The 14,312-nt window shown below is 35.2% G+C and overlaps 1 protein-coding gene across 2 annotated transcripts in view; it reads left to right on the forward strand.

Annotated features, from left to right (window-relative positions):
- Nucleotides 1-280: 280 nt before the first annotated feature.
- Nucleotides 281-14,312, forward strand: part of LOC133530501 (zinc finger protein GLI4) — a 137,203-nt gene continuing 123,171 nt past the window's right edge. For both annotated transcript variants that reach the window (XM_061868421.1, XM_061868420.1), the window contains exon 1: nucleotides 281-723. The gene's annotated coding sequence lies outside the window, so the exon portion shown is untranslated. The remainder of the gene's footprint in view (nucleotides 724-14,312) is intronic.

Below are 14,312 nucleotides of genomic sequence, written 5' to 3' on the forward strand. Positions count from 1 at the left end.
TAATATATATACACACTCATAATAGTTAATATTTTCAAAAACGAGTTCATTTATTCAGTTAAAAATTCAGACCTCCCATATTCACAATAATGTTTACTCCATTATTGAATCAATAAAAAAACTTTTATCATCCATGCAAATCCATGAATTATCATTGTTTATGTTAGTGCATCAGTCAGCATAGCGCTAAGAAAATGCGATTAAGACATTATCTGGTTAGCACTATCCACGCTCGAGCGGGACAGAAAACAAATACGTCCGCATACAATTTGTACGAAAATAACTCGGCGTGGGAGAGGGACGGTGCGATTGAAATGTCAGTTTCGACGCGGGCGTAATGGGAATAGTGTGGTCTCGTTTACTCTTGACGTTTTACAATCGTTTATTGTCATGTTACTGTCTCGTTTCGACGGGTAGATTGAGATGAAACCGCCGGCAGCGGGCGCACGTCCTCCCGCCGGTACTTATATCGGTCCGGCCCGCGCGAGAGACGGTCGCCGCCACAAACTTTTTTTTACCATTGTTTTTAAACAAAACTCTGTGACTATTAACTTTTCGGAAGTGCCAGTGACTGAATATTTAAAAACCATAATTAATTGTGTTGTTTTAATTAACAAATTGACAAGTGGTGGTGTTGTGCTTTATTTATTATTATGCGAATGGATTGCTACCGCTGCGATATAGTTTGACACGAGATGACCTGACAAACCATTTATCATAAACGTAAGTTATTGCTTTAATTATCTCATTAAACTCTGTTAATTATAAATAACCTCCCCCCTTTTCTTTAAAAGGGGAACTCGCAAAAAAAATCTAGGATGTTTTCAAAATGTCAAAATCACCACATGCAATGCAGCTTGGTCAACAATACTGACTAGTTTTTTCTTAATTTAAAATAGTGTTGTGACAAACTTTAGTAAGTTCGGCCATATGGGGCGCAGGCTTTTGTAAATCTTATACCTGCTCGAGGTTTTTGTATGTTAAAAACAAAAGTCGCTCGCGCAGTCACGTCCCTAGTTCCCGGGAATCGCTGGAATTTATCACTAGAATGAATTTTTATGAAATTATGAATTCTAAACGTCGCAACGGAAATTGCCGTGCTTCGATAAAGTTAGCAATACTTTAACCGACTATTAAAATGTTACTTAAATATAAATCTAAGCGATCGAGCGTTCCTTGGACGGACTGAACCTTTTTTTTTATAATCTCTGAATGTTAAGGATTACAGAATGGGGTTCTTGAAAAAAAGGAATGTACTTATAGGTTTTAAAGAGTCGGTAACGCGCATGTAACACTCCATAGGCTAATGTGACCGCTTGCCATCAGGAGAGCCGTAAACTTATGTGTTACAAAAAAAATACCTACTAGATTGGAATCGCCTAAAATCTTTCCATCCCTAATTGTGCCTATTTATTTACTGACATCCGTAGCCTTTTCAAAGTCCTGAAATGACAAAATACCTGATGTTTTCAGGAATGACCACGGACATTTTGTAAAATAAAACGCTACATAGTCTTATTATTTTCTATATCTTGACCGCACTGGCATTTTACGAGGGGAGTTGCAGTAATGAAACGGGTGCATGCGGGTACTTCCTACCTGCAATACCTACCTGTAAAGAAAGTATAGGCACGTGTTTTTTATTTATTTTAAAACAGCATTATACTGAATACAAGTACAGTGCATGTAAACGCTTTATTTGACGTTCATAAGCGCATTGTAATATGCCCATTTGGTAAATAAACTATCTTTATCTTTAGAGTGTTAACTTACATTTAATTTTGAAAATGGCTAATATCTACTAAACGAGTAGCAATTTCAGCAGTAAACTAAGGCATCTTTAGTAGGCGTTTTTCTTTAGTTATGTTTGAAACTAAGTTTGGAATGCTTGCTAGAAATAATACCATACAATAACATGAATTGGAGCGATATTTGTCAATTTACTGTTTGACTTAAATGAAGATTAGGTAAGTAGGTACGTCATAATGAAGTTATGTAGGTACAGGGCTTTTAAGAATATTTTTTTATTTTATTTACACACATGTATTTTACAAAATGTCAAACTAAAATCATATTTATTTATTTCATTATTATTATTCTCCTTTAGCTTAAACGCAAACTTTTCTTAACATTATCAACAAATACATCGCTGTAAAAATCTTTGACAACGTATTTTTTGACCAACCTGTATATCGCAATGTAAAAGAATGGTCCTACCTGGCTACCTTTATGTATTATTGGCCGTTACTATGGTTAACCGCATGTAAAGCCTGCGAAGCCAATATATGATCACGTGCCATATTGCGGAATTTAATTGGGTCTGAATTTTTCATACTAAACTGAACTGTCACCCTATACATGAGAATAACAGCGCCCTCTTGATAATGATCATATATTTCTGGTCGGGCTTTAATATATGTATTACAATATATATACCTACTATTCATTATCATTAATACGCAATACAGTATGTACAGTACATACGGCGCATCAGCCGTAATAGTGCAAGGCGACTTAATCAATGAATTCATTCATAATTGTATACATGTATAAAATACCACTTTTCTTAATTTCTATGCTCGTTAAGCCTTAATTTTTAATTTAGCAGAAGAAAAATAAATTTAAGGAAATTCAAGCACCTTTGAGCCTTAACCGACAAAAAAAAATACAAAAATAGTGTCTGAGGTTATGTACGTTCTGACATTATACATAGTACCTGGGCGACCGAGCTTTGCTCGGTTATAACTATTTATTGTAATATGGTGGTCTATAGGTGATAATCTTAACTACATTTTTTTACTAAATTAAACTTGTCTAAAACAATAAAAATTATATACAAACTTGAACATATAAAAAAAAACAAAAGTTAGTCACCGGGCGAGATTCGAACCCGTAACACTCGTTTAGCAGTCCGCGTCTTAACCCGCTGGACCAGACGGACAGTGGCCGGTAATACGTAATTAGCGACCATATTCTGCGTCGAAAGAAAAACGCATGAAAACTCGAAAACACGCGTTTTCCCAAACATAAGACTAAACTAGATAGATTGTATACCCCCAAAAACCCCCATATACCAAATTTCAGCGAAATCGTTAGAGCCGTTTCCGAGATCACAGAAATATATATATGTACATATATATATACAAGAATTGCTCGTTTAAAGGTATAAGATTTAACCTAAAATCCGTCATAAATACTAAATCTTTTCTATTTAGGTATAATATATGTATTATGTGCATGACAGACTGTTACTTTAGTGCGCATTTAGTGATACATTTCTTTCATTTTCAACACCTACTTAAAGAGATCGCTTTTTAGCGATAAAACTGGTGCTTACCTCTACTTCTGATGCTGTTTTCTCTCTGTATTGTTTTTATTAAGGTGTGCAATAAAGAGTATTTGTATTGATTTGTAGTTATAATACAAAATGGTTCGTCGTTTAGTTTTTGGTTCCATTGCACTGTATCTCTCTTTTAATATCATACTCGTAATAATCATTCATAATCAAATAATAAAATCAAACTTGTTAACTGACTTTGTATCAAAAATAATTACATTTGCGAACCATAACTACAGACATAGTAATAAAGAAACTTAGCGAGAACTATCCATCTATTCCAAAAGAAACTGCAAAGAATCTTAATTAAAACATAAAAGTGCTTAATAACAGCTCTGTAACTATTTCTGCTAAACTTGTAATCTAACATGACCGCGGCATCTTTCAATTATTATTTTTTCTTTTTAATTTGTTTCAATACTAATCATTATTCTGTACAACTCCGTCGGTTCTAGTTATCGTTAAGAAAAATGTGCTTTTTTTTCTTGTTAAAGTGAAGGAAAATGAGTTTTTTCTTGATCAATTAGGCATTGCATTGTGATATTTAAGCGCCAGCATTGTAATCTATGTCTAATTGCTGCTATTCAGAGATGCGACGGGAAATAGAAAAACGATAAATTAAAGAATAATTTAAATAACTCTTCAATTAGCAAGTTTTTGGATCGTATTATACCTAATATTCCTGAGGTACGCTAGTTAGAAAATAGTAGTCAGTAGTCGTTAAAATATCACAATGTTGTTTGATTAGTCATACGGTTCTAAGTTTAGTAAATCAGGGAAAAGTGCCCTTATTACGAGATTACTCAGACTACTCGGAATTCACCCCTTACAGTACTTATTTAAAACCCGAGGAAGATAAGTGATTTCTGCGTAGACCCGTTCTAATTACCTATGTTGTGTTGCTACTACACCTAGACTAATTTAAATAGCTTAATTATCACAATAGAGGAGTTTTAGACATCTTACAAAGCTAAGGCATAGTGTATTAGATTACATTAGAGTATTTAGAGCTCGAAAATAAAATGCCTAAAAGCGTTAAGAAGGTCATCGTGGTCCTCTCGGCTACCTAAATAAAAATTAGTAACCACTACTATTTCTGGCCTCGTAGAGTTGCGAACTATCGCCCACGGCATTTCCGGACGGATACGATCTTAAAACCTTCAAGAAAAGAGCGTTTTTCTATCTTAAAACTCGGTAGCTTACTTGCAACCCGTCTGGTGTTGCAGGTTTCCATGGACGACGGTAATTACTGATGATATGGGGCTGCCCCGCTTCTGCAGCGCATCAGGGATGTTCGCCGAGGCCAGGGTCGATTGCTCTTATGCCACTATTCGCAATAGGGCCGCATCCCTGGTGTGCCGGATACGCGCCAGCTCCAACATCATCATGAAGATGATACGGGACAGGTTGGACTCTCCCTATTTACTACGCTGCAGTCAGCTACATGTTCCGTAATCAGCTGATGAGAAGATCATGTAGTTTACAGATGTAAAAAAATATTCTTAGGTTTAAGCTCTACCAATTTCTCGAAATAAATGATTTATTATTATTACTTACCATCAGGCGATTCTTCTGCCCGTTTGCCTCCTATATCATTTAAAAACTATACAGAATGTTAAAAAATGTATAACATTGGGTAGGTCGTATTAAAATATTTAACGTAATTCCCGTACTTGCGCTACCATGGGCCCATTGCTCAAACCGTACCTATTAGTCTAATCGAACGAGCGAGCAAAGCGAAGCGAAGTTCTTACTTTTAACTTGGAACACACGGCTGGCGGGTGCGTATCGATGGCTGTAAATATTTTTATTATAATATTAGTTGCAATAACGCTTACTTAGTATAATTATCAAATGCTATAACAACACTGAATATAATTATTTATATATGATATTATTATCATTTTATATAATGATTAATTGATCTAATAACATTTAGCCTAACATAACATTCTTGAAGTATAATGCATATTTCCTATACCGAATTCATGATATACAGTTATTTGATACTAGCTGTTGCCCGCGACTTTGTACGCGTGGATTTGTATGTTGGTGGTTTTATACATGAGCATAGAACATTATGTAGCAAAAGGTAGCAGTGGGGAAGGTTCATCACTTGATAATAATTAAACAACGCATGAGATTTGTCTGACAACCTACGAAGTGAATAAACTGAAAAAAATTGTTCTTTTCCAGTTTTAATCTTAAAAACCTTCTGAATACTCTTTCACGCTTGTATCTGTCTTCTATCAGATAAATAAAAAAGTTGAGTCATTTTTGTATGTCTTTCTAGCTATAGATGATATTTTACATGAAAAATTTAATAAAACTAAATTTCATCTCATACAAAAAGCTGCATCACGTCACCTTTTTTGGGGACACTACACAAGACAATGAAAAGAATATGACCCAGTTATTCGTTTGTGCGGATTCGCAGTTCCAACCTAACCTAACCTAACCCATCTATGTCATGCACTCATTATGCCACATATATAATTATGTGATGTCACTTATTAGAACAAATGATGAATTATGGCAAAGTATATTAGACGAAGTGTAAATATACCTTATGACCATTATACCAATAACAACATTATGTTTGTCGTTAATTAGGTATTGCTGTAGTATGCCATTTTTTACGTTATTCAAATTAACGATATATCAAACTATAATATATGAAAAGTAATTATAAAAAAGTAGTGCACCCGTCTTGCTGTTCTGGTCATTTAATATATATTATAGGACATAATTAAACAAATTGACTATGTTCCACAGTAAGCTCAATAAGGCTTGTGTTGAAATTGAAACACCCATGAATCAGGAACAGATATCCGTGCTCATCATACGAATAAATGCCCTTACCAGGATTTGATGATTTGAACCCGGCACCATCGGCTTCATAGGCAGGGTCACTACCCACTAGGACAGACTGGTCGTCAATCTCTTTAGTTTTTTGCAAACCGCGAGTTCTCAGTTCGGGGAGAATTAGTATTAGTATGTTGCCATGGTAACCCATATGACTTGACAGTTCGTGGACTAATAATACTAGTCCTAATACCGTTCGAGAAATGGGCCCCAGTAGTCTTAACCAACACTGTTTTATGCTAGTACTAACTGTTTAACACTAAACAGCTATTAGAAAGTTAATGTAACTTGATCAACTCTATAGCTTGCCGCGCAGAACTTGCACATTTTCTGGAGCACACGGTGTATAATTTACGCATTTCACGGATGATCCGGGGAAATGGGGTTATGGATAGGTTATGGTTAATTCTTGACCCTTAGGGTCCTGTAGTGAACTCAATTGACTTGTGTCTGTTTTCTTGTATAATATCTAATGGATTCCGCATAACGTGATGCCAACATACATAACTACTATAAATAAACAAGAATGAACCTAAAGAACTCTGCATTATCAATAATTTAGGTTTAAAAATGCACATATAAACTTTAAATTAAAAACAATATCGTAGCCTTCGCGTCTCAATGTATGCACAGCCAAATAGATACACGAGATGGTCCTTTCATCCATATTCCTGTAATTCTTTAAAAAAAAACACCCAATACTTTCTTCCTAATGCCAGAAACATTGACCAGCCATACCAATGATATCAACAGTCAAATTTAGTTACATTGTATGATTGGGTCAGGATAGATGATAGGTACCATATATGTACGATAGATGAGAAAGGTCAATGCGACTCAATCCGCCTGCGGGAAATTCCGTACCACAGCGCATTTTTCAAACAGAACATTTTTATTAACTTCGTCGATAAGCAGCGATTTCTTGTAGTTCTACTTATCTACTTGTGGCTATATGTAGAGATAGCTGGTTGAAAAAAAAAAGTGCGCGTGATCGTGCACAATTTTTCTCGCAAATACCTAGATTTAGCCGCATGAACCTAACCTTACATACAGCTGTGTTTTTTTATATCTGTAAAGCGTGTTACGGAAAGGACTGACGGAAAACTTCACATGACCGTCAAACAAGCAACGTATCGTCAAACCTAGTCATAACATCAACCCACGTTTTAACCTATTAAATATCCCCATGTATCACAAATATCCCGATAAGCGCTAATAATTTCATAACCTTTCTTAATAGACATAATTCTACTTGCACTTCACGAAGCCGAGCGTTCACGAAGCTGCCCGACCCGCCCCGAAGTCCCGACCGATCGGTTTGATCACGAACAGATAGAGTAATGATTTGTTTGTATCGCACAATCGATGCCATAGGGTTAGGAACTAGCAATGGATTAGAGTTACCTATACCTACCGCTACATTTATATGTTTTTAGAGAACTAGCAATGTAGATATGGCTTTTGATTTTTTTTGTCTGTCAATAATAACGATACATTATACATTACACGTGTAGGCTAAATAAGTAAGCCATAATATTTTGTATACACTTCTGTATAACATATCTAATTATCTATACCGTACACGTGTAGGCCATAAGCCATAATCTCTTATTACGGTACGGTTCTTTAAGCATGTATATAAAAAGTTCTGTGTAAGTCATCTTTATAGGTACTTTTATGTTAATTGCCGAGTAATAAGTTAAACCTCCTCCCCTTGAAGGTCGATTAAAAACAAAAAGAAACGTATATTTTGTCAATATTGCCGTAGTATATCAGACGCTCCGATGAAACTCACAACACAAGCATTGATTACTAAAATCATAACATTTCTACTTAGCTTTGCATTGCATAATTATAAAACATAGCTTTACCGAGAATTAAGTGTTCACCGCGCAGCGCAATATTTTATTACTAATAAGCGGACAATATGGCTTTTGCAGAATTCCATTTGGGTTTAAACGCGCCCATTTGTCTACTTATTTTCTGTACTTTTCTGTCACTTCTGCGCCTTCTAAACCTCCCTGCGCGGTTTGATGCGCAGACGCAATCTCTCTATTAATCCTCTCTCTGATTAAGTGATTACCGAAACTATGTGCCTCGAGCATCCCGCTGAGGCAATGTATTGGTGATTTCGATTGTTATTGGGAAATATCCGCGTTTTGAATAATTACTTCGCTTCCGTGGTTTGGTTACAAAATCTTGGAATAGTTGAGCATCAGGACTTCAATACGGTTTGTGATTGGTACCTTCCATTACTATTAGATGAGTATCGAATTAATATGCTTTGGTTTAAATCTTCGTAGAAAAACTTGGTGAGGATTTTGTGACTATTTTATCTGGTGCACACTCTGAAATCCTATTTAAACAAAGAAAACATGTTAAAATCAGAAGAAAGTTAAGAATTTTCTTAACTTTCTTAAGACTTCTGGATTTGGACGGTCAAAATTAAGTATCAACTTAAATGACAACAACAAGTCCTCTGGAGTTGCAGGCATACATAGGGTACGGAGACTGCTTACCATCAGGCGGGCCGTATGCTTGTTTGCCACCGACGTAGTATAGAAAAAAATTCTATCAAAACATCTAAATGTTTGAAAATATGAAATATTCATAAATGGGTGTTTAAAGTTATTAACCTAGTTCTTGAGTTACTCATAATGAACTACCATTAACTTCACAAACTTTTCATAGTTAAAAATATTCTAACACTTAAAAACTCTCGCGTTTCATACGCATATTTAGTGCTTAGTCAAATTTATCAAAAACATTCCCCAAAAATCCAGGATTACACACCGTCGTAGCAAATATCCCATAGGCCTCAATAAAGTCGATACCCGCGTGGTATGTACTGGAACTGGTCTCGGCGGGTCAAGAGCGGTCACGGCCTTAGATGAAGACATTCGGCGAACAGAGGAGCCGTGGAGGGTATGACTTAATGCCGGCCGGCGATTTCGATACAATGTTGCTTGTAAAATGTTGCGAGTATAGTTTTGTCGTTTTAAAAAAGCACTTCTGAACAGGAACTGTACGAGTAGAAAGGAGTTTTTTCTTATTGATAATTTTTTTTTTTGTGAAAAATTTATACCGTATGAAAGATATTCGGTGGACAGAGGAGTCATAGAGTAAGACTTAATGCCGGCCGGCGATTTCGATACAATATTGTCAGTAAAAAGCGAGTACAGTTTGAAAAAGGACTTGGTCGCTTTAGGAAAATTACTTCTGAACAGGAACTGTTGAAGAGTGTTTTTATTGGTTTGGTTTTTGATAAATTTTGACATTCGCGCGATTTAGATGAAGAAGCGTATAAATATCATAATAATAATATAATATTAAAGTACAATTGACTGAAAGTTAGTATATCTTATAATTTATTTATTTTTAGTTACATACAACAGCAGCTAAACGACAAATAATTTTGTAAATAAAAATATTAAAACACTGCCATCTACGTATAAAATATGAACTACAATGAAATGCCGTATAAACACCAACACAACAAAATAGAGGCTTACTTTGGAATAAAATTGTGAACGTAAATATATAACAAAACTTCTTGTATATAACGAACACCTTACCACTCGTTCGCAACTAAATTACGCCAACGTTACAACTTTTATCAATTAAAAGGTCAAACAACTTGAACTACTCCAACGAAGCTTAACCACAAATATATTTCCTTCTACTCCACTCGTTTACAACAACACAAATTTTTCTCAAACCATCAATTATACCTTCATAGTCATACCATCAATTACAATAGTATTATTTATACGAACGTGTTCTAACAAAAGGACATGTACAATTATCTAAATTATCGTGTTAGTGAGAATGCTGGTGTTAAACCGTGCTTGGAACGCTTTCTAAAACGAATTCAAGATGCGTTTATTAATTAAGTAAATATTCTTATTATTTGTCGACAATTCTCATTGTCAAGGGAGCAAAGAAATCTGTGACGCCTTTTGGTTCGTGGATTTTTTTGGCATTTACCTGCTTCTGATGGACTTACAATAATGATTTACCCATATTGAAAAAAACTAAGTCTGAAGCTCAGTTCTTTGTTTTATAGTCAATATCTTAAGTATATTTTTCACATCTTTTTCGATAAAAATAACTATAATGGTATATGAATGTAGTTTTTATAATTAAAAGAGCTTTATAATAAATGCGATGATTTCTGATTTGTGATTTCTTTATTTAATTAAAACTACATATTTCATTGTGTAAAATTTTAAATACGTGTTCTGATTTATTGAAGACGATAATTCATCCTTCACATCTGTCGAAAAATTTAGGGTAAGCGCACCTTAAACTGTCCTTGCAAGAAGTAATTAAAAACGGTTAAAAAATAAATCTCATCCTTCTGATGTATCATTATTACGTTTCTCCATGACAGCGGCGGCCATGTTTCATTTGAATATATAAATAAATGTACGAGCCTTGTCGGCGACATCGTTACTAATGATCTATCTTCTGACGCTTCAAGCACAAGTGAAATACTTCGTACAGTAGCATTACTCCATACATGCTAATACATTCATCATTATCTTGCTCTTATCTTAGTTGTACATGCATTCCATTGGTACTTTATCCGTGTCGATATTTAATATCTTGACTACACTTAGCGATTTACAATAATATTTGGGATGTTGTGAGATATAGCTATTCACAGAAATTGCAAGTATTTAAAACATTTTGATTTGCACTTACATTTCAATGGATGCTAAGTAGCCTGCAGCCCCTCCATGGACTGCATTGTACTCTGACTGAGACGCCCTGATCATATCGCATATTGTATGCAGTTAATGTACTGATATCCTTGTTGTGTGCTAGGACGATTGTGCGTTGAAATATTTTTGAACCAATGCTTCATGGTGTCAGTCATCTTTTTTGAGTTGTCTGATAGTTTTGTTAATAAACAACTCGTTTTATCATAATTAACGGATGTTTATGGCAATTTCATTATGATCCCATTTCTTAAAAAAGTTAACAGACTAATAAGTTATATTTTAGAAAGTAGATTGTTCTGTTCTACTACTCCTTAACCTATTGTATAAATGAATATTATTTAAAAATGTTTCTTTTTTTTGTATTTAGATCTGATTCTCGTGCAAACAGTTTTAAATCTATGCAGGTGTTTAAATACCAAACTCTCTTCTACATACACGACTTAATTAAACTTTCCTTTTTTTCTTTTCCCCAAAACCCTAATCGCAGCAAGAACCGTGTCATGACCAGAAAATACGAGTGGAAATATTTGTACAGTCAGCAGCAATAAACACACAGGAGCGCGTCGAATCTGGTCTCTAAATAAAATGTCCGAGTCAGAAAAAAAGCGGTCATTTATGACCTGCCACTTCCGCCGGGTTCGGTTGTTTGGTTAGAGGACGTGGCGGCTGAGGAATTGAGAATTGTTATAGTTACTGTGGCATTACTGACATAACCATATTATTGACAGTGGTATTGGCACATGTGCATCGTACAGTTCCGCCGAAGCCCTAGTTTTTAGTTAACAATACAATACAAATGCTCTTTATTGCACATTTCACTACAGAAACAATACAAATAATACAGCAATTTAAGAAAAGGTACCTAAACAACAGGCGGTCTTATCGCTAAAAAACGATCTCTTCCAGGTAACCTTTAGGTAGCGGAATACCTAAATAATTGAAGTGGAGGTCTTAACCGATATTTTCTGCCTTAAAATTTGTCTATAAAAAAACTAAACTTTAGGGTCGGCAACGCGCATGTAACTCCTCTGGAGGTGCAGGCGTACATAGGCTACGGAAACTGCTAACCTACAGAAGGGCCGTATGCTTGTTAGCCACCGACGTAGTATAAAAAAAAACTATAATTAGTAATTTTATGAATGGTTAAGTATTTTTGCATGTTCTATATATTATTTTACATTTTACTAACCTAACCTCCACCGTATTTCTTATCCTCCAGCATTTGTATACAAAAAGCTTTTCGAAAATCACTACAAAAGTATTTTTAAATCCTGGCGTCGACTTGATGAAGACGCTTTTTGCAAGCCTCATCCTTCTTCTAAAACCATCCTGACTTAATATTTTAACACTTCAACAGACCCCCAAAAACTTTCTCGACGGGACTGAGCAGTCAGTAGTAGAACTAATTGGTGGAGCGGTACACGAAAAACTTATTTGTTATACGCAACACTATTTTGATTGATCCCTCGAAGGTCCAGCAAAAAACTGGCCCGATAGGTTTCGGGAACTATTGATGGAGTTAGTTGATAAAATCAACAAATTTGGTTGGAATATTTGAAGAACCTATGTGGTTCTGGAACTATTATAAAATATTTGATTTGTATCTTTGTATTAAGCTTCTTGGTAAGAAGGAAGAAGTGGGGTAAACGTATAATAAAATTGAATAGATTTTTTACCAGATAAAAGATAATCACATGGTTCTTGAGTTTTGAATTCTGTATTACACACAACAGCGTGTCTTAAAAGTGTAGTTTCATTATGTTAACCATGCTTCTAGTAGACAAACACATACGGCACATATGAGTACTATATAGTCCAGTTTTACTCTGAAGATCCTAGCCGCTTTCCTGGTAAAAAACATGAACTTAATTTAATATTTTCAATAGTTATCAATATAAACTTTGTATTCAAGCTACAATCCACCAAAGTGCTAATAGGCTCAGGAACTTCGCACCGGCACCAACTTCCGATTAAACTGAATTAATATAGAACCGAATCAATTAATATGCTAACAGCGTCACTGGACGGCGTTCCTTGGATGCATTTAATGCGTGGATTCTACTGATTAAAACAAATCTACATTCAAACGCCTTGAAATCCCTGGAGTTCTCAGCATTTTACATAATTGGGATTAAGATAGACGGTACTGAATCAAGTATTGGGATTTCTTTACCGTTAAAAAGATGTGTAATCTAAGCCGTATCGTTTTTATCTGAATTATCATCTGTAGAGACTATAAATACACCTTACAGATCTAAATTAATAAAGGGAATATCTCATGTTTCAATCAAAACAGATGTTTCGTAATAATCATAACCATATCTTGTAAATTCAACTTTCACAGTCAATTTCTTAGTGAAGTCATCATTTACGGTAAATATTCGATGAACCGATAGGACGTCTCGATAGTTAGACAAAACACCTGTATCCCCGCCTACCTACCCACTTATAAATATGTAACCTATTGTCCCCCAAAGATCCTCCGAGGACTTGCTAACAAGGGTTTGGAAAAAAAATAAAAGCGCACCAGCCGGGGAACAATGGACGGTCAGGTAGGATGAATTCTTGTCGTCCGCTATTAGGTTGTAATACTGAAGCTTTTTGGTACTTTTGGAATGAATGGATTTTTTGGGTTGGTAAGCCTCAAAATCTACTGAATTTTGGTATTGTTAAATGTACGTTTTTAGGATTGCGTAAGGAAGTATACGTACTTGAATTGCATCTTGTCTAACCAATATCGAAATCCCGGGGTCCCAACATTTTAAATATATTTAGTTTACACATGTAAGCCTCAATTCGTAACCAAAATTAGAATTTACTGATCAATAGTCTATACTTAATTTTGAGGGTTGTTCTCTAGAAAATCATCGTAGGTTTTTATATCTCGACTTCTTTTTCGGGTTACGTGATTAGTTGGAGGTGAGGAATGTCCCGTGACTCTCATATTTCCGTAAAACAAATATAGTAATTTAGTATTCCACCTGCAATAATTATATCCACTATTAAAACACCGCAACCCATGATTCGTGCTCAAAATCTACATAATATAGTCATTATCAACGACACAAAATTATACATAAATAAAACCCGATCCGAGCGATTAATATTTCTACATCTTGTTCGAACGATACCGAAAAATTTTAGTATAAATTTCTGTGTGTCGAACACTTTGGACCCACGCTGGCCGAAATTAATGACACTTCTTTCACCGTTGGGTCTCAGGTAGACCGTTTGACGTATCTATTTAGACATCAAAATACGTTTTTTGCTGTGAAACTAGCTTCGGAAACACAAAACAGTTTCCTTTGTCCGGCCCTTTAATGATTTTCGACACATTTTGGCGATTTTCGACGGGGCTATTCTGCGAAACGAGCAGAACAATT

Source organism: Cydia pomonella, chromosome 23 (genome assembly GCF_033807575.1).
Source record: "Cydia pomonella isolate Wapato2018A chromosome 23, ilCydPomo1, whole genome shotgun sequence".
Taxonomy (NCBI): Eukaryota; Metazoa; Arthropoda; class Insecta; order Lepidoptera; family Tortricidae; genus Cydia; species Cydia pomonella.